The sequence below is a fragment of the Hylobates moloch genome, unplaced genomic scaffold (genome assembly GCF_009828535.3).
Source record: "Hylobates moloch isolate HMO894 unplaced genomic scaffold, HMol_V3 SCAFFOLD_4, whole genome shotgun sequence".
NCBI lineage: Eukaryota > Metazoa > Chordata > Mammalia > Primates > Hylobatidae > Hylobates > Hylobates moloch.
The window spans coordinates 12,333,043-12,355,700 of NW_026652279.1; the positions used below are offsets into that span (position 1 = coordinate 12,333,043).

The 22,658-nt window shown below is 36.8% G+C and overlaps 1 long non-coding RNA gene across 2 annotated transcripts; it reads left to right on the forward strand.

The window, feature by feature from the left end:
* Nucleotides 1–8,862: 8,862 nt before the first annotated feature.
* LOC131383346 (uncharacterized) lies at nucleotides 8,863–20,915 on the forward strand. Of its 2 annotated transcripts, none has more exons than XR_009213342.1 (2): nucleotides 8,863–8,917; nucleotides 20,673–20,915. It is a non-coding gene; the product is annotated as an uncharacterized LOC131383346 (long non-coding RNA). The 2 variants fall into 2 exon arrangements; XR_009213343.1 differs by lacking the exon at nucleotides 8,863–8,917 and adding an exon at nucleotides 12,578–12,680.
* The last annotated feature ends 1,743 nt before the right edge of the window (nucleotides 20,916–22,658 follow it).

The window sequence follows — 22,658 nt, forward strand, 5'->3', positions numbered from 1 at the left end:
GCATTAGAAAGAATGAAATAATTAAAATATATTGATAATGAGCACACACTGCTATATTGACCCAACGATGGTTAAGATACCAAAGATGCGCTCTTCAGAAGGGTATTATTTTGTAATTAAAAAGAACTGTAGAAAAAGAAACTGAAGACATGATAATTATACCGTGCATTCAGCGCAGTTGTCAGTAGAAATGCCATTTAAGGAAAATAATACCATGTTAAAAAGAAGTTAACATGGAAAAAAAATCTGAAAAGGAACTTAACTGTTGATACAAGTAGGATCAATTATATGTGTCTGGAAGGCAATAGTTATTTGTGATAGATTTTTAAATACCAGACACTGGAAATACTAGTTTCATGATCAGCTTCTTGTTTTTATTGGAGGTGGAAGGTTCATCATTTCACATATTCATCATCACTGACCTTCCTTATCCAGGCCTTCTTCTCCGGAATCGACGCTATCACTCATGATCACAGAGTATATTTTTTTCTTGGTTCTTAAATTTGATGTTATTTGAGAGTGTCTGATGTTCCTCATCCATATAGATCTATCATTGCCCTCATCACGCTGAGGGACATAGTACTGTTTATATTTTTAAGGGCAGAAAAGCTTGATTTGATCAATCCAGTGGGGAAAAAATAACTCAAAGTCATTCCTGGCATCAATCAAGGCAAAAATTCTTTCACTCTTTCAGCTTTCTTCCAGCTGGGTGGGCATCCTCTTGGTGGAAAGTACTTGCTACAAAAAGTATGAGTGGTTTGGACTAACCTACGTCTAGTCTTTTTGATGATTTTGAGATTAAGCCAAATATTTTCATTGAGGAAAAACATGAAGAATTATAAGCAGCTAGCCACGTATGTGGACAATCCTAACTGATCATTGAACATCGAGTTAAAGTGTTTAGAATTTCGATTGGGGATAGTGACAGGAATTCAGGAATAATTTTGCATAGTCTGATATCCACATTTATTGCCAACTTGACATCAAGGCACAATAAAGACATAAGCTTTCATTCCATTTAAATGGGGAATGCGTTTTTAACTATCCCAAGTCTCTACATCTCTAGAGGAAAGCCTTCAAAATTTAGGATCAGTGTGTTGGTCTCTCTGGTTCTAAGATAGACCTCATGACAGGCAGGCAGTTTTCAGAGGCAGGAATAAGATGAACTATAGACTGATAAGATTTAACTCAGTCAGCCTAGGTCCTATAGTTTTTAAGACTTAAATGACATATCTTTCAAATCAAGCCAATTCAGTAAATATTTAAGTGTTTCCTGCGTGTGAGGCACTCTTGGGATGGAATGGCAAGCTGGTCTCGTGGAGACACTCCCAGCGTACTCCCTAGAGCATCCTCCCACACTGGGCGGAACCCATTATTTTCCTCCTACACTTTCAGGTCTCATCACAAATGTCGCTGCCAAATAAAAGGCTTCTCTCTCACTCTGCATATGGCAGGGCTGCTTGCCCCTGCTCTCCATGGTTCATGGTTCCTCAGGTGCACCCTCACAGTTACGATATTATTTGCATGTTCACTGCACATTTCCTTGCTTGTTCACTGACTGTCTTCCTAGGCTACAAATTCCACCAGGATGTCTCTATTGCAGTTCCCATTCTGAACACCTGGAACAGAGATAGAAATCAATAAATATTTATTAAGGAAGGAAGGAAAGGAGGGAGGGAGGCAGAGGTTAATAAAGTCAGGGAGATCATCTAGGGCATAATTTAAGTATCTAGGCAACAAATTATCAGTGACTCCAAAGGTACCTTATGGGGGAGGAAGACTTTCCTAAACTATCTCTTTCTAAATTTCATAAAATCTTGTCAAAAATATAACTCGGTATACTTCATATCAACTTATATTCTTGCTCAAAGCCACCAAAACTATTAATAGACTAACAAATGCTTTTCTTAGGAGAAAGTACCTTGTATGCTTTTTATAATATTTTTTCTGATTATTAATATATATTCAGTGTAAAACATTTGGAAACTATATCCAAATAAAAAGATGAAATCATAGTCCAATCCATAAGCCTGTCATCAAGAAATAGGGTGTTTTTTTAGTACAATGGCATATTTTTCTCATGTCTTTTTTCTATGCTTGTCTATGTCATATATTTAGTTGAGACTGTGTAGTATATATGCAATTGTTATTTTATTTTTTTCACTTAACATAATGACATAATTTTCTCCTACCAATAATCAGTCCTGTATTATTGGGTATTTATAGTATTTCCATTTTTTCAGCATTATATATGACACAATGAACCTAATATACCATGGAAATTTGGAGTATAGTAAAAGTGTTTCCAAAAAATTTAGGCTGCCATCATTATTATGTGCTTATATATCAGGTAAAACTAATATGTAAGCACATAATGCATGTCCTTCAACTTTCAGTTTTCCAGAAAAAAAAAACTGAAGTATCGATAAAAAGAAATGAATAACCAAAACCAGGAAAGTTGTGGCTACCATAGCATGCTAAGTGTATGTCAAATGAAAAACATGATTTGAATTTGGCCTCTTTTGTTATTCCTAACTGCATGGCGTCATCCAAACAACAATACAGTTCAATATTTAGTGAAGAGATGTCTTGACATGTGATTTGAAGGCGCAACTTTATTTTTATTTTGATTATTTTTCCTGTGTTTCAAATGAGGTTTATCGTGTGAGTGAGGGATAACAAGGAAAGGGCAAACGGAGCTGTGTTTTGCCCATGATATAGACACAGATTCCCAAAACTGTCTCCCTAGAAGAATTTTTCCAGAGTCCTTAGTTTATCCTACTCTCAAATGACTAATTTTTTCCTGTTGCAAATCTTTACCAAAGATGATTTTGTAGCCTGAACTGATAAGCCACGAAGGATATTCAGTAAGTTGAGAGTTCATCAGTGCTGTAAAAACATCTTTGAAATGCACAAACCAGAAAGCTCTTGTGTTTCAATAGATATTGAAGCTGGGGGAAAAACAAAAAGCAAAACAAAATAAAACAAAAAAACCTCCAAGCATTGGGTAGTATTTTTGACCCCAGCTGGTCAAATATAAGAACTTGCCTGGGGTGTTCATGAAGAATAAAATACAAATAGTTTATATTATATAATAGTACCATAGATATGTTTATCTGATGGTGACTTTCATATGCATTTCAGCTGTGTAATCAAAGACAGGTACAAATAAACCCAAGATATGCATGTGTATAGCTTCCTTGGTCTGTTTATTTGGGTGTTCCTCAGGGCCCCTAAACCCTTCGGAAACTCCAGCATCCTGCATTTACTTAAAGTCACTGTTTCTCCACGTCATGAGAAACAGGCTATGCTTGTCCTTGGAATCGGTCCTCTCTCTAAGAAAGAACAATTTTAGAGAATGCCAAAGGACCAACATCTTGGTGATTAACCAGATTTGAAAAGCAAAGAAAGCTCACTAGGGTTTGAGAGTCTCTTAAGTGTTTCTCTACAAATGCTCAGTTAAGAAGTTCTATCCTTGTAGAGCTTTTCATTTCATTTCACGTGTAACGGGAGAAACCAAAGGAAGTTATGTGGGAAATAATTTCTTGCATTATAAGGACATTCTTCCTCTCATGGTCATTATTGAAAACCTGAACATTAATTATTTAAACCTTAACCCCAAACTTTTTGCTTTTAGTTGCAATAATTAATTCCAGTTAAACATCACACATTAAGCACAGAGGCAAAAAAAAAAAAAGGCAACTCAATGATCACAGTCATATTTAGTTTCCCAAATACCTCTGTAACCCTAATTAGTGTTTCATTAATGTGTTCTGTGCAATCTTTTTAAAAGACTAGAAATGTCCTTATCTCTGTAGTGTTATATGTTGATTGCTGAAGGTGATTTTTCTGACGAATCCCACACATTCGTGGGAAACAATTTGTCTTTGTGTCAGAAGGAACTCCTTGAACAACTTGGGGTGAGGCTAGAGAACAGCAGCACATGTTTGCCTGAAGTCTTACCTGGAGATATGGCCGGGCTTATGTTACACAGGCTTCAGCTGTATAAATACATCATGCCATCTGCACATGGCAGGGGAATTGAGCCTGTGGAAGCTCAAGACCTGTGTCAGTGTTTTCACAGAAGGACTGTTTATGAACAGATGTTATGTGGTGTTTTTCACAGAAAATGGACTCTGGAGAGAGAAGATGTCTATCAATTACTGAGGTATTATGTATAACAGCAATTTTTAACCTTGAGAATACTTTTAAAGTTCTCGGTAAAATATTTTCAACTGTGGCCACTTTCTTTGTCTCAGCGAAGATTCATCCTCCTGTCATGGGCGCGCTTCCCATTGTAATGTTTTTTGGAGATCTCTCAGTTGGTGAGATTGTGTTCTGTCTGACATGACGTACACTCGATGTTATGATCCATTCATGACTGCAAAACCTTTCAATCTATGTAGAAACTGTTTGTCATTTTCTTCTCTTTTCTTTTCCTGATTGGAAAAGACTTTAAAATCAAACTGTAGGATTGATGACCATTTAGGTTTCCTTGTTATCATGCGTTCTTGATGTTTTTCATGTAAAAAGATGTTGTGATTGATCTAAATGTTGATTATGCCCTGGACAATTAAGCATTCAGAGATCTACAAAATAAATTTATTCTCTATAGCGTGCTTCCTAGATTAAATCTAAGACACTTACCGTGAGGTGGAGGTCCAGAATGCTTCAGGGCCAGCACTCCAGAGATGGAATCATCTCCAACAGCCACACCAAGAGCACTGAAGCCCCTTTGTGACCTGTTGACAGACACCATGTTTTGCATAATATATATATTTTCATTTTCCCTTAGCTTTCTTATTATTTATTCAATAAATCCTTTTTTCTTGCTGACAGCAGTTGTATTTATAAAGCTAAATCCAACACAGCAAAATGTTCATCACTTTATAAACTAAATGCTTATGTTTTATTTATGTGCCATGAAGAAAGAAAAAAAGAACTGAATTGATGTTTACCTTACAAGCAGCACAAAAGTGCAGTACCATAATAGTGGAGTTCATAAGCATTCTGGCTTGTAATTTTGGGTGTCAACATTTGAATTGCAGAAAGGGTTTATGCAGACATAGCACGTACACAAGTGCAGTTTAGATCCACATCTATAAAAATAACATCTGTTTAAGCATACATTACATTTAAAAATAACTGTACAGTGATCAGCTGGTTAAGTACAGTTAACCAGATGTCGTTTTAAAGGGCCAGATGGAACTATGAAACTAAGATTGAAAAATTAAAAAATACTGTGAAAGGTCAAACCAATTAAGCAACCTGTTTTGTTGGCATGTAACAGTTAAAAAGTAAGTTAAACTACTTAAGGAGTGAGCAATATGAAGATGTAGCAGTTAAAACCGGGTCTTGCTCCTCTGAGGACAAAGAGAAAAATCCAGGCTAGAGTTGCTCGCTTACTGGAACTCAGGCCAACATCAGAGGCTGGGAGTGGGAGGTTTGGGGAGATGTTGGCCCCAAAATACAAAATTTCAGTTAGAATAAGTCCAAGAGATCTATCGCACATCATGATGATTATAGTTAATAAAAATGTATTGTATACTTGAAAATTACTGAGAGTGGATTTTAAATGTTTTCTCCACAAGAAAAAATGATAAGTATGTGAGGTAATACATATGCTTCATGTAGCCATTCCACAATGCAAGATTTCAAAACATCATGTTGTATGCCATAAATACAAACAATTTTTATTTGCCAGTTAAAAAGTTAAAAAAATTGAAAAATAAATGTGAGTTTCCATTGAGATGATTAGGAATTGTCTTCACTATATTTTAAATATATGTTTTCAAACAAAAATTAAAACTTCTGTTACAAAGTCACAGGACCCAATAAAATTCTCCAAAGTATAAGCTTTACCCATGTTAAGCATTTTAACATAACGGTGGATAAGACTAAACATATGAATATATGACTTAAGTAATAAATCTGATCCTTAAGAGTCAGAAATCTGATGATTTTCTAAGAAGCTCAAATTGGTTATTTTTCTTTCCTCATGTTCGATATCACATGCAATGAAAAGACGAGGCAAATATTTATGGAATATCTATACTGAGGCAGGTTCTGTTACAAACATGTTCACATACATCAGAGGTCACAACGGGTGCCTCCCACCGCTTATTTGGCCTGCAGATGTGTTTTGTTTGGCTTACACAGTGCTTTAAATTTGAATTAATTGCCAAAAACTAAAAATTGTGAGGTTTCACATAAAAGTCCGGATTTCCAGCTTCCCGGAAAACCTGGCAACACCAGGTCCGCATTTTTTCCATTGCAAAAACTCACTGGAGCCAAATAGGAACAGCTGCCTCTTTAGAGGGACAGAAAATCTCAAGTTTGTCACAGACACCACCAGTCCCTTCAAATCAGAGACTATATGCCAGTTGCCATTTACTGTCTTCTACCTAGCCCACTTTACTCAGAGTAACTTCGAGTTTCCAACTTTAATAGTCATCAACTCCCTTAATCCCCACAGTCAACCTTACAAAGTGAGTACTGTTTGTTACTAATATTTTACAAAAAACTGGGGACAAGAGAATCCTACTAACTCCTCTGAGTCACACAGTTGGTAACTGCCAGAGGCAGAATTCAAATGTGAGTCTCGTGTTTCTAATATTCCTAATATATAAGTCTTCATACAGCCAAAGTATCAGAATTCTTATCTTTGATCATGTGTGGGGCAGCAGACACTATTCATCGGAAATGAAATAAACAGATCTACTAGAAAATAATTGTTGACCATACACTGCACACAATTTAGCGCTGACCTTTGTCCAAAGATGATTGAATGATTGAGAGTCAAGATGTGAAAGAACACAAGAATGCCAAAGAGACTCCATCCCCCCAGTTCATGTCCTTCTGTTGCCTTTGCCTGTCCCATGTGCTGGAGATGAGTGGGACTTTGAGGCTGTGTTTTAGCAAAGTGAGGAAAAGCTGAAGATCGGAAGGGAGAAAATAGTGGTTTGTGTCATAATGGACTTTTTTTTTTGGATCAGGACTCATTGTTTTTCTTTTGGCAATACACGCTTCCTCTTGGAAGTTCTTACTATACTTTCTTTTCCAGCATTGACTTTTCTTATGTTTTTCTACAGTAAATTAATAACAAAGAATGATATCTGCTAAGCAAGCTTTATTTTCCATCTAAATACGCGTTTTCAAATTTCAAGCCTCTTTCTTTGTCTGTTGCCCTTGCTGCTTAAGTTTTAAGTGAAAACAGCCAATTTTAAAAAAATAAATTTATTAAGGAAAGCAGAGAGATAGATTAATGTACAATTATGTCACTAAACCAGGATAAAGTTATATACCTATATATCTTTGTATAGGGATCCAGATGCATGGCTGAAAAATAAGGCAATATTTAGAGCAGGTTAGAATCATGTGATCTTATTTAAATACAGCCATCATTTTCCTGGAGGTGAAGAGGTTTTACATGGGGAAAGAGAATATAGTTTTAAAGAGAGAGGGAGGGAGAGACAGAGAGAAACAGAGAAGGAGAGAGAGAAAGAATAGAGAATAAATTCTAAGGGAAAGACAAATTCTGAGGACTGAAAAATGAACGATTCCACCTAAACTTTTCTCATCCAGAATGTAACCCATTAAAGAAAGATGTCAAATAATGCTCAACAGCCTTTTTTAAAAACCTCTAGAAAACCTGTGTTAATAGGACACATTTGTGGTGTTGATAGTTTGGTAAGAATCAGTGTCACTGGATGCAGTTGAAATGCAACAAGAATATCCCAGAAGACACTACATACTAGCATGTTAAATATCATGAGTAAGCGATAGTTGGTGGTAAATATCTTCGAGTTAGTGCTGGGAAGAACCGACTCAGTAACTATCTATGCAGGAGTAGCAATTCCTTGTCAAGAAAGAAAGAAAAGAAAAAGAAAAAGGGAGATTTACAAAAGAATGGGTTTGAGAGTAGAGAAGGAATTAGAAGAGGACGACAGTTAGAAAAGAGGAATCGGAAAACCTATAAAGAAAAGTCTCCTATACCAAGGACCTACTATTCTGAATCAACTCCCTCCTCTTCAGTTAAATGAACTGTTAAAAGACCCAAACCAAAACTGCAGCTACTGAGCCAACAATAATTTGGGAAGTTAGAGCAGATGGCTCCACCTCTCCATCTGATTACAGCACATCCATAACCTCCCCTCAGCTCACTCTCATAGCAACAGAGGAGGCCAGGCACATTGAATGGCTGACACTCAAAGGAGGAGGCTGGAAAAGCCATGGCTTGGGTTTTTAGAGTTCAGGCTGATTTTACAGGCCTATTAGTAACACATATGTTGTCCACTCAGTTTTCTGATTTTGGGGAATGGCTTAGAAGCAAGTTGTTTTCCTCGCCAAAACCCATTTCTTGCTGGTACCCATCAAACATGATTATGTAGCCCAAGGAAAATTCTACTATTTTAGCTGAAAATATATATCACACATACCTGAGGTTGTAGAGATTGAAACTGAGCAGGGAAGAAAATATCAGCATTTATTAAATGTCATGAACTCTTGAGCTATGGTTTCAGTCATTTGGGATGTCTTTCCCATGAAAAGATACATAATGTCCAAAGATGAAGGGAAACGCAGTCTTCTCACCAAATCATGATTGGAACAGTGGTTCCATATACGATTGCCTTTTGGGTCCCATGCAGCACAAGCTGCAAAAGCCTGCCACAATGCTGGTGGGCAATAGACAGCCGGCTAGTGTGGCTGGAATTGGAAAAGCCAAAGATTTTAATCAGGGTGACCCAAAGCAGTCGGGGGTGGGGGTGGGTGGTGGTGGTTGATTTCTCCTGGAATGTTGAGTGCAGTCAGGTTCCAATTACTTATCTAAAGGCAACATTCTGGTGATCAACTTGAAGTACTTCTCCTATTAGGAAATGATGAAGATTTTCAGAGAGGAAAGAGCCATAACAGTAAGGTGGGATATATAGGTTGTTGATACCAGGGATTGAAAATAGAAGCCCCCAAACCCAAACAATTAATCAACAATGTGAGTAAGGCAATAAGTGACTCTTGCTTCATTCATGTCAAGGGGCATCAAGGAGTGGTAGAGACTATGGCCCAATGGATTACCACCAGAATGCCCTTTCTAAATTGGGTGGCCATAATCATAATTGCCCCAGCCACTGGGCCTGATGCTACAAAGTTCTTTGCTTTTTGGGGGAGAAGACAGAATCTAGATTATTATATGGGACCTCCTAAATATTAACTGTTGACAACGAATTCTCTATATTTTTAAAATTGAACACTGAACAGACAAATAAATACATATCTTTGCTAATGTACCTTGGAGGCCTTTTTAGGACTTCTGGTTACATTTGGCATGCTTTCCTCTGGACACGTATGCAAAAATATAAGAGAACACAGATTAATAGAAAAGCCCTGAATTTGCTGATATAAGGACACAGGGTCAAGCCTCAACTTTGCATTACTGGCTACGCACCCTTGGGCAAGCCCATTGTTCACACCCACCCTCTGTCTCCTCATTTTTGAAAGGAGCAGTTATTTGTGTTATAGTATCAGTGAGACTAAAAAAATCCTCATGGTCACCGACCCCAAGCTCTATTATACCAGATATTATTTTGTTGGTCTTTTATTCTACATTTAGAACTAACCATTTAAAAGCAAATATGCCTAGGAAAGATAACAAGGCAACTTAAATACTAAGTTCCAAGTATGTAACAAAACTTTAAAAGTGGTTTCAGAAGGAAGAAAGTAATAGGTGGCTGAAGATTAGGGAATGTGACATCATCAGAGGAATACCGAAGGGACTCTGAGGGTCCTGAAATCAAACCAACTATACCTTTACAAAATACCTTAGAGCAGCTGTCCCTCTCCCAAATGTTATAAGGAATACTAATTTCCTGTGAATCAGTGTTGAGGAAAATAAAAGTCTGAGAGCTAAGTTAAGTGAATATTGTGACTGCAGGACTTTTCAGAGCCTTTAATTTTGCTTATATGCTCTGGGAATCTATAAAAGGAAGATATAGTATTTTGTATTCCTAAGCCTTTGACCATAGAACCTTTGTTTGTTTGTTTTTAAGAGACTAGCATTTCATCATACACATGTTCAAAAACATTGATCTATATGAAGAAGGTTGTAATGACTATACTCACTTTTAGCTTCAAACCCTATTTTCCCTCCATGCATTAGATTTTTCAGGGATTTCTAGGTTTTATTGTGTGTTAGGCCAAAAAAGGCATGCATTAAACATTTTGGTTTTGTTCTTTCCAAGTACATGAAATCAGCATCAGTATAAACTTAGCAGCTCAAAATTTTCTCATTCAGTCGTGTCTCTAAACTTTAGTCCTAGAGAGAAATGCCCTTATTTTTATGGCTTTTTAATCCTATCTTTCCAAGTGCACACTAACTGGATTAAAGCAAGATATTAATAGTATTTCTAAAAATAATAATTTATACATAAGCTTTGAGCTGGGGCATTTTCTAGGCCTCCCACAAATTTAGACAATATAAATCTGAATTGCTTCTTAAAGAAAAGCACATCACTATTATTTTTCACTGTTGGCTTTTGTACAAAGCAAGTTCCTGGTCAGAAAATATATATTTTTTAATGTAGACATCTGACATTGACATGACTATAGACATCAGGGTGCATTCTAAATGTGATCACCAATGAACATCATAACACGCTTCCAATGTTATGGTCCTATTTTGTTTAGAATTCCTAAAACTACTATTATTGACATCTGAGTCTTAATTTTGTTTTCCTTTAATTTAACTGATCTTCAAACAGTAAAGACTAAGCAAAACTGTTTTTAGCTCTATAGCCAGAATTTTTTGTCCCTAATATTACGGTTTTTAATAAACAGCCTTCTGTTCGACTGCCTCAATTGTTTTTACAGTAATTGTTTTATTTTATGTGTATGCATATAATTACATTATTCATTAATCCACAAGTACCTGGTATTTGTCCATAGGTATATTTTTCCATATATATTTGGCAAATGTGAGGCTTTCCATTTAAAAAAAAATAGATTCTGTGAGGGATATGTTTGAAAGGTATTTCATTAAAGTAACTTGTTTCGTTTTCTATTTGTTTGATTTACCGTACTCCTCTCTCCAGTAGAAGGAAAAATTTTTGTGGGCTGAATTTATGTGGGCTTTTTATTAGGTCTAGTGTCATTGTAATCCTTTTCTTTCAATCATAATTTTTCCATAGACATGAAAGATTTTGGTAAAACATGCTGAACAGGGTGCTCGCTGTGAAACATGGGTAGCTTTTTCAAAACCTAAAACAGTAAGAGTACCCTGAGAATAGAACAAAAGAAATTAAAACGCTAGATATGCCACAGTTGTCTCATGCAGCAGTTAGAAATTTAATTATTTTATCTCGTAGAATAATGTGCCCTTCAGAAATCATTTTGGACTAGATGTTTCAAACCAATGATCTGTAGTTAATTATCTTTAATAACTGTTGCACATTATGGTTAGATCTATGTTTTTGCTAAACCAATTAATAATATCTTCATTAGTATAAAGACAAGGTAGCAGGATCCTTTCATTTTTCACATTGAAAGAGTAGATATTTTAAACACTGTAATTTACTTTAGCCATACATTCCCAATGATATGACTAATTAATGAAACTTCAAAGACATAACTTCCAAAAAGCTACTTATTTTAAAGTCATTGTTGTGCACTTAATGACATTAGGTTGGGGGCATTGCTGACACCCTGACTATCCATGTCATGGAATTGACTAAATCGTTTAAACCACCAAAATGTTTAATGTTTTTAAAGAAGAAAGAAAAAAGAAAATTAATTGCATATTATCTCTTTTAAAGACCTGTTGATTAGAGAAGAAAAGATTAAAAATGGATAGCCTCTCTTTGTCCTCAGTGGATGGCACGACCACAGGACAAAAACATTTCCTTTTTAGTTAAAAACATTTGCAGGCCCATAGGGCTTCTGCTGATTGTAAAGAAAAGCGAGATGACAATGATGGTGGCTAAGCCCATCTTAGGCTGGCTTTCCCCTTCCTTTTGAGGTGGCGTTGACACTCATGGAAGGGGCAGCTGCAGCCGGGACACGTTCTCCAGCATGGTTTACTGTGGTCAATTCACCTCACTCTGATCTTGCTATGGTGAAATCCATTCAGATGCATGGCACATTTAGATCAATTATTGAGAAGCCTTGGGCCAAATTTTGGCTTTTGCTGTCTTGTTAGCTACATGTAGACAGCATTTTTTTCGGTGGGGTCATGTTACTGCAGATAATTTCTTTGGGTTTTGGAGCATTTCACTCCCACAGCTATTTCAAAGCAGGAAACATGATTTTGAAATACTGCTTAACACATATTTTAATATACCTAAAAAGACTTGATAAGAAGTTTTTGTTGTGAGAATTAAATATAGCAAAAACTTAAATTTATCAATACCTCCACCTCGTTAAATTTACTTGAGATGACTTACAGAAATATGCTCATCTGCAGTAAATAAAGAGAAAACTTGGGCAAAAAGATGAAATAAAACCTAATATAAGTTCATTCTAGGCTTATTAGCTATTGAATGCATATTAAATGTCATTTATGATAGCAGAGGCGGGCCTGAATCTGGCCTTGTGGTGCCAAACAGCCAAAGCGAAGAGGGAATTGGCTGCATCCTGAAAGCTAATTCTCCAGAAAACCAGGAACTTCTATTTTTCCAGGCTAATCAAATCCAGTAAGTTTGACTTTCTATTAATGACATGAAGAACATAATTGTTGAATTAAGAGGAACATTTCAATTCCTTTTTACAGAAACTTGCTAGGGGAAATAGAAGATCTCTCATAATTACATATACTGAGTGGTGCAGACTTCTTAAAAGGTAGAAGTGGAAAGTCAGTCATTCAAATACTTTGTATGTCATATGACTAAAATCTTATGGGGGTATAAGATAGGATGGAGAAACGTAATTAATAGAAGATAATTCAGTGGAACTAATTTTAAAGGCTGGAAATTGGTTGGTGACCTATAGGCTTTAGTTCTGGCTATCACCAAAAAAAAAACTTCCACAGCTAAATCTTTTACAGTTTCTTAAATTTGGAAGTTACCATAGTACTTATATAGCCTCTGGAAGAAAAAGGCACATAAAGCCAAAAACTGTCCAATTCCATAAAACGTTTGGTGAAATCAGTTGTCAGAATGAATCTGCTTTTTGTTAATCTAGTAACCAAAGGCCTTTATGTCCAGAGTCCTTGTTGTGATCTTACTGCAAATGAGGAGAGAGATCAAGTTTTACAAGGAGGAAAGCAGCCTGTTGATAATCTATACACATGTTGAAACCCTTTCTCCATGCAGAAGTCAGAGCAATCATGTAAAATTCAAAATTCAGATGCAGCCATGTTACCCTCTATGTTAGTTGGAATTTTACCGAGAAATAGAACCAAAAGGATGTATATGTATACATATGTATGAAAGAAGATTTATTTTGAGGAATTGGCCCATGAGATTACGGAGACTGAGAAATTCCCCAGCCTGCCATTTTCAACGTGGTAACCCAGGAAAGGCAAGGTTGTAATTCGGCCCGAGTATGAAGGCCTGAGAGCCGAAGAAGCGAATGGTGTAAATCTCATTCTGAGGGCACGAGATGACAAGATGAGATGCTCCAGCTACAACCTTGAGGCAGGAAAGAAGGGATGAATTCTTTCTTCCTTGGCTTTTCGTTCTGTTTAGACCCTCAACTGATGGGATGAAGCCCATCTACATTGAAGAGGGCAACCTACTTTACTGAGTCCACTGATTTGAATGCTAACCCCATCCAGAAATAATGTTCAATCTGGGCACCTTGTGGCACTCAAGATGACATGTAAAATTAACCATCACACTCCCCCAAACTAAAATCCAACAATGGCTTCCTTCTGCCAATAAGGGAGGTACCAATACTTGGCTATCATTTCAAGGCCTGCCAGTATCTCTTCTGCCACTTTGGGGTAATCGCCAACCATGAACACCCTTGCCTGTGTTCTCACCTCCACAAACTGGTGAGTCTTGCATTGAATCATGCTCTCTCTCAATTTGGAGACTTCTTTCCTGAGCTTTCCTGTCTTCTTGCTTTACCCAGCTAAGCCCTATTCATCTATCTGATCTCAACTTAAAAGCCACTTTCCCAGGGACTTCTCTGAGCACCTGCCCTATAGACCAGCTTAGATCCACTTTTCATATGTCCTCATAGCTCTCTCTACTAATTATCCTCCTCTTTCTTTTTCAAGTGTTCCTCAAACATATAATTAATTATTCTTTGCCCTTCTCCTGGCATTATCTCTGTGAAAGTAGAGACTGTTGATTTCTACATCTGGAGGACCTCAAATGATGCCCAGCACATAGTAGGGCTCACTAAATATTCAAAAAATGAATGGTTGTCCCAACTATGGTGTCAACAATTTAGGAAGTTTCTCTAGTGAGATACATTGAAACACCTTGAATAGAGGAATAAAATGAAGTTGTATTTCACTGGACTTAATTCATAGACTTTGGATAAGACAATGTTCATGTTACTGTATTAGGAATGAAAACAAACTGACAAGACTTTCTTTTAGCACATTACTATAATCCCGGCTAATCAAGGTACACCATCAAGTTGAACATTTCAAAGACCCTTCTCTGCAAGCTAAAAGCTGCAAATGGAAAAAATCCCCATACATTCCTAAATGAAAAACACAACTCATGATTTTTCTCAGTATTTTTGTTATTCACTCATCATTTCAGGAAAAAAGGACCTCCTCAATTCACGACGTTTAGTGGTTACCCCACCGTGCCTCTATTCTGTAACTGTTTTGTGAAAAATTACATGCAAAAAAGTCGCTATACATTTGCAAATAGCTTTTTAAACCAGAGCTCTCTCCTGGGAATATGATCCTAATAGGATAGAGACAAGGCTAAGTTGCTGAATGCTGCTGGTCATTATTCTTTTGTTTCAACTCAAAGAAAACATGCACAAATCTCATAACTAGACTCCCGGGCATGTGTTTTTGCTTACTGCCTAATGTGGTTCTAATAATGCAAACATTCCAGCTAAGTAATGATGACACATCTACAGCTATAGATATTAGAAACCTACGCAAGGGGAACATTTTGGGGAAGACAAAGGAAAAATACTTTCATTTAAATTTTCTTGATGCCATCATATTAGAACTCATTCCAGGCCCTGTGTTAGCATGAAAAAAAAATAGACTCTGAAGAAATATGAACTAAAGAGAAATTCTTTCAGTGTGTGTTTCAGAATTAGCCTCAAAATGTACTTGATTCAGATTTGTGGGTGTACTTGGGTGTACCCAAAATGTACTTGATTCAGATTTGTGGGTGCACATTTAAGAACTGGTAAATAAATTTGGGGAAATTCTTTTTTATTGTATCATCCATGGCTGAGTCAATGAATATATTTCTTGTGTAAAAACCTACTTTTGTTTAATCATTTTACAAGAAGTTGGATGCCAGCCCTTCCAGAGATCAACTTTGACTCGCAGGGAGACTCTGAGACTCCATCGGTTAAGGAGACAGTATTAGATTTTAATTGGTTGCATTTCTCCCATTAGCCAATAGCTGCCATATTACTTCTCTCTTTCATAGCCATGTGTTGTGAGTAGAAGTGCTCGTGCTCTTGGGGAATGCTTATGCCAATGTCTTAGTCCATTTGTGTTGCTATAAAGGAATACCAAAGGGTAGAAAATTTATAAAGAAAAGAGGTTTATTTTGCTCATGGTTCTGTAGGCTATACAAAAGCAAGTCATCAGCATCTGCTTCTGGTGAGGGTTTCAGGCTGTTTCCACTCATGGTGAAAGTCTAAAAGGAGCCAGCATGTGCAGAGATTACATGGTGAGACAGAAAGCATGAGCAAGAAAGCAGGAGGTACCAGGGCTCTTCTTAACAACCACCTTTTGCAGGAGCTAATAGAATGAGAACTCACTCACCTCCCTTCACCCCCCACCCAGATCCTAGGGAGAGCATTACTCTATTCATGAGGGATTCATCTCCATAACCAAAACACCTCCCATTAAACCCCATCTTCAACATTTGTGATCACATTTCAACATGAGACTCGGAGAGGTCAAACAAACCAAACTGTAATAGCCAATCAGCATGTCTTTTCCCTAAGACTCAGTGTTTGGTTAAAGTATAAGAATGTGACCTTATTGAGTCCATGAGACGTGTCTTCACTGTTTGCAGACATTGTTGCTGCTAAGAGTGAAACCTCCCCTGAAAATGACATCATCACACAGAAAAGAGTAGAGCTCAGAGAATAGCAGAACAGGGCAGGATGATATCTGGATAAGCTTCACCTGACGCCAGTGTTAACTTTGAAATTCTAGTTATTTGAACCAATAAATTCTCCTTTAATTTAACCCAGCTTAAGCTGCATTTACCTATACTTGCAGTGAAAGATTCCTAAAAGATGTGAGAAGAGAATATCATAAAATTCATTTAGAGTGCAATCCTTAAACTTTGGGGCTTAGGAATTTGGAAAACTGGCTGCCATCTTTTTTCCAATCCTACATATACCCTAATTTTCTGGTTCCATGAAACACCCAGCTATGTCCTTGTTTGTGAAGGTGCTCAGCAGGCTTCTTCTCATCCTTGAAGACCCAAGTCAAATATCACTTCCCATTTGAAGTTTCCATCAAACCTCTCCAGCATGATTCCCTACCTCAGGTTACCAAAAACCTTCTCATTATCATGAGCGTGGTGCTTTTCTCATAGTCACTGAATTTTTTACATTTCTCTTTCTTCCCCTGACCTGTTGGAATAATGATCACTCTGCATGGTCACCTACCTTAGGCCAGGAACATTACATGCTTTTGTGCTAAGCCTCTGAATAAACCTGTTTATACAGAAGAGGAAATGAAGGCAGAAAAACAAATGGCTTCAAATTTTCTCAGAAATAAAAGATAGCTGAGCCACTTGAATTCTTCCTGATTCCAAAACTACTGCTTTTTTTCTCTCTATCATGAAGGACTGGGTCCTATTCACTTTTACATTTTTGAAACGTACTCATTGTCTGATGTTAAACTGTAAGCTTCAAACATTCAGTTACCATTCTGGATGCAGCATTATCAAAGCCCTGTTCCTAGTACTATACTCAGCACAGAAAATGCTTTCAATAAAATTTATTGAATGAACGAACTAGTAAATAATAAACATATTTTGCATGTGTTGAATACTTGCTCCAACATTTTTTAATGATCTTTTGCCATGAGCCAGAGTACAACTAAAAAGCAATGCCAATCACTGAAAAAAAATAGGTGACACTGGTTCCCCAGTGGGATATCCAGGAAGTATTGAGGCACACAAAGTCATTGGTGCTGCTAGAAGAACCATTGAAAGGCTGTGTGATCATGGCTAGTTTACTTACCCACTCTGAGCCTTCGTTTTCTCATCTGTAAAAAGGAGATTATAATAACACAATCTATTTATTGGTTGTGACAAGGCTATTACGAGAATGCAAGTAAAGTGCATAGCATATATTTAATGCTCAACAGTGCGAAAAATAAAAGATCACTATCTTACTGATGACGGCATGAATAACATCTTTGTGAAATAACTTAGAACTGAATTTTTGTTGTAAAGATAGGGGACCAGTACATTTATCAGTGATCTTAAAACCTTCCCTACTACAACAAAAACGGAATAGGAATTTGGAACATGACATTAACTGAAGGTTTGTCGTGTTCCAGACCAAGAGAAAAATCAGAAAAACCACTAAACCCTGTGGTGTAGCCTATGGAGAGTTGCTTAGTGTTTGGTAAGAACATGGCTTTATGTTTATTTTATTTTTATTTTTCTGTATCCACTTCTCCTCACTCAGATCAAAGTATTTTAATAATAAAAAATAAGTAATTTAAATTTTAGATTATTTAGCAAAATTTAGATTATGTATTGTTTGGTTTCAGATGGTTTCACTGAAGGTGCTTTCCCGCCAGTGAAAAAAATATGATGATTCAATAGTGGCTACAAAATTGTTGAAAATAGTATTCTAAGTTTTAGAGCCATTTATCTTATTACTTGACATGCTTTAAAATGTTTTCAATTACAAATCTAAATTTGCTTTTTCAATTTTAAATTAAAATCACCACCCAAAATTCTTAAGGCATCTTTTTCTTAATGGATTGGTCAGATGTTTCTAGTATTTATCCAACAGAAGAACAATGGGAAATTAGAAATTACAATACATTTGTTAGTGCTTTGTCAACAAGAATTTATGTGGTATGTTGGAATGCTGAAACATTCTAGCAGGCTATTTCTGTGATATTGGTAGCTAGATTTAAATTAAGCATCTACCTGAACATTTGTTTGTGATTAGAAATGTGTCCAAGGAAAATATATTTTTCGTGCCAAAATTTAAGAAGAAGGTGGTTTACACAAGCACGTTCTTAGCAGGAAGTCAAGCTGGACTTTTTCAATCCAGCCAAAATCAGAAAGCACTATAAATCTCCCTAGAAAACAAGTTTATAAACTCAAGTTATGTTTAAATAAACATTCTAAGTTAAAATGCTGGACTGAACCCCAGAATATGTCCAGTTTTTCTTATCACTGCTTCTCCGGTGCTGCATTTAATTCTATGATAATTAACTGAGATTTTTTAAATTTTCTTGAAATATTGTGGCGAAATTATGCGGTGCCCATGGAACCCCTGGGATTTAAAAAAAAGTTAGGACATGATTCTGATTAAACTCTATTACCGAATATTCAATTTCATTGCATTTCCTCCCATCTCCTGTTTGAGTATGTCAAGAATTTCTTGAGCTATAGGGCATAATCACTTGAAGACTTTATGGATCTCCTTGGGTTAAAAAAAAACTTTTTCTGACTAAATTTAAATAATTGATATTTGATTATATCCCACCTCTATCCTGTACCCGTTTTTGTCTGATTCTATTATTGACCAAGATTCACAAATTAACCACCAGCATAAATAAAAACTCAGTTCTCTTAAATTGTCCACAAGGCGGCAGTAAAACATCTTGCTTCCCCCCAATATCTTGAATTTCCAAGTATTCATTTTCCAAACATTTAGTATTATGTTTGCCTGAATAAAATTAAAAACTATTCTGCCTTTAAATTTCTACTTTCCCATTCCAGTAGAATGTATTAGTAAATATGAGTTAGTCATGATGAGATACTTAATTTTCTCCTGCAATAGATGAGTAGAAATCTTTCAAGTTTTACTAACATGGATTGGTTATTTATATTGACAAGCAATACTCCTTTCCTATTTTTCTGGGTTACAGCAGGCCTCTGTAAATTTTCTGATAGGAGAATTTGTTTCTGACCAATGCCAATATTAAGCTTGACATCTTGTTTTTTTTTTTTTTTCTCACTAATTATATTATGGAAAGGCAGCTTCACAGGTGATTTTTCTACTCAGAGTTTTCAAATGAAATGTAAAATCAGATGTTCCCATTTGTTTAGCAGACACCCTGACAAACCACTGCAGTACAGAAAAATACACTTTTAATAGGTTTTCTTCACAAGCGAGAAAACATCGAAAGATAGTCAGAATTGAAGGCTCAGTAGCAGTGCAGTACTCTAGTAGGAATCTCATCTGCAAATGGGTAGCTCCAACTGCTTTGGTGCTTTTGCTTACATGGTGTGGACCCAAATTGGAGATTACCTTCCATGACCTCATGTGTCAAACCAGTGAAGTGTACCTTGGAACACATGCCCCACACAGGAGAAGGGGCGGGGGAACTGGGGGATGGATGACCTTGTACTATTCACTGACTTACTGCTGCCAGAGCAATGGTTGCCCTGAGGGTGAGAGGCTGCCAAAGGCACCTCTGGCATAATCTGTCATCCCAGTAAATGCCTGCCATTCCTGAGAAAAACAGGCAGGTGTGCATGCATTAGAGAAAGAGAGAGGCAGAGAAAGAAGGGATGCTTTGGCAAAATAAATTTGAAACACAGGAGATCTAAGCTGCAGTCTTCATGCTGTCTACATTCCTGTGAAAACTGCAGGGAACTTGGCCCGCGCAAGATTGTGACATTGAGTCCAGCATTTTGCCAATGCAGGCGTGGCATGCTAGTGTGTGTGCATGTGCGTGTGTGTGTGTTTGTGATATCAAAGCAAATTATTTATGAAGTGTATTCGTATGGCAAAATGCAAGACAGTCAGTAATACACAGTTTCAGTTCTGTCCATTGGTTTAAGATGCGTACTGCCTAATGCCGTTAGAATTGAACTTTGTTTTCCTAGTAATAAAAGACATGAAGTTCTTAGCAATTTGTGCCTTCGGAAGGATGATTTCCTATTTAAAATACTCTAAAGTAAAACCTACATCACCTACATAGCACTTAATTTTTGAAAATGCATATACTTTTCTAACCAGCTACCCTAGGAAAATGTGCTGAATGATTTAATTTCGTATTAAGGTGCAAATGTAGTACTGGATTTGCGTTGAGACACAAGTGTTTTGCCTCTGAGAGCAAAGCTTTCTGAAAGATTTTCACCACCAGATTCAAAACTACCGAATTCAACATCTGATAGTAATGACATGATTCTCTCACTTTAAGAAAAGCACATTGATTTTAGACATATTGAAACTCAGAAGTTTTAGAAGTGTGTTTGGGTTAAGGTTAAGTCGTCCTTGACAGTATTAAAAGAAAGGTTTGAATTGTTGAATAACCACCTTTCACCCATCCTTAATTGTAATTTAAATGACAATATGCTCTCAATCAATAGCTCTTTGTCACACTGTGAAGATCAAGGGATGAGATTTCACCCCATGAGTTTACAAGGCAAAAGCTCCTCGTTCATAACGCTAAAGATGTTGCATTAGAATACCTGTTCTCCAACAATTCGTCCTGGATAAAGGCATCTGAATCATACCTGGAAGATGTAACATTAGAAAAAGTCAAAATCTTTGTTTTTGAAATTTGCTCCAAGCTAGATATCATAATAAAAATACCAATTTAAAAAGCTAAATTGTTCTTATGTGAATTTGACTAGTTTAACTTTAGTCATTTTGTTCTCATAGCTAATTTCTGCACATTTGCTGTGTTCCGGGCACTGTGCTAGGCACATTTACAGTAAGTTTCTTTATTCTTTGAGGAGTCAACCTCTGAGGTAGGACCTAGTATTTATCCCCATTGAACAGATGAAACTCAGAGACTGAATCACGTTCCCTCCTCACACTGCTAGGGAAGGGAGAAGCTTTGACAAAATGAATTCTAAATGCACCTCTGAGCACTTAACAAGCCTCCTCAACTTCTCACATGATGAAAATTGGACATCACATTCCGGGTACTGTTGTGGGGTGGGGGGTGGGGGGGGCGGGGACAGCGTTAGGAGATATACCTGATGCTAAATGACGAGCTAATGGGTGCAGGAAATCAACATGGCACATGGATACATATGTAACAAACCTGCACATTGTGCACATGTACCCTAAAACCTAAAGTATAATTTAAAAAAAAAATAAAAAAATAAAAAAATAAAAATAAATAAAAAAAAAAAGAAAATTCAATGTGACTAAACACAACCACTTCTTTTCCCCCAAATCTCTCTATGTAGAAGTTTATAAATATATCATAAGCACTTTGCTTATGTACTATTGTAATGTAAAACTGCATTTAGCACTTATAGAATATACTTTATACATAGAAACAGGCACTTTTACTATTTTTCTCCTGCTTTCCAAGTGGAATGCATTTGAACACTGGCATATGCGCTACATTTTGTTATCATATTCATAGGGTGATATTGAATTTCCAGTCCAGCCAGGCTGTGCCTATTTAGGCTTAGAAAAGATGCAGCCTACCTCTGTAGACACTGACTGATGAACTCATAATTAGCTCTGAACATGTAGGACCCCAGTCCACCAGTTAATTTTTAAGATTCTAACATCAACTTTAATATATGACCAGTCAATTGTCATGTAAATATTAAGAGATCCTTCAATTCTCTGCTAGTTGCCAAGGTTAATAATGGTGATTTTAGTTGAGTGTGTATGATTTGTTGGGCTAGAGGGGACTTACTTGTCTTTGGGACTCATTTGCAAACCAAAAAAATGAAGTACTTTCCACCTATTCTAAAATGCATCTTTATGATATCTACGAGGTAGTTACTATTACACCCATTTTACAGATGAGGAAAGAATCCAGAGATATTAAATAAGCAGCCAATGCTACAGTTAATAAGTGGCAGAGCTGGGATTCTACTTTATATCTGCCTCATTTCAGTGCCTGTGTTTTAAGGCGAAAGTTGACCTAGTCATTTACTCCTGTGTATAGACTCTTCCCTGTCTAATTAGCAAAGTGCATTTTTATGGCGATCGCCCAGGATTGGGGTTGTGTTGGGAGACTGGAAGTCACTAGCATGCGCCCATTGACATCTCTATACCTTCTCAATGAAAGAAGCTGCTGGGGCTGCTCTTGAAGTATGGCTACGGCTTGTAAAACAGTACACGTTCACGGTAAGAATGTCTAACTTAGGTGACTTCGGCATTACACAATTGGCAACTACAACCCCCCAAAAGGCGTGAGGGAATTAGTTTTAATAGTGCCAGTCATTCCACCTGCCATTGCATGTGGAGTGAGAGTGAGGTGGGAGCTGGCAATATGCTATTCCCTCAGCCAGTCTTGGCTAACTTGCCTTGTGAGTCTGTTGTTTAAAGATAAGTATTTAGCCATCATCATCATCATTAATATTATCTTGAGAGAAAACATT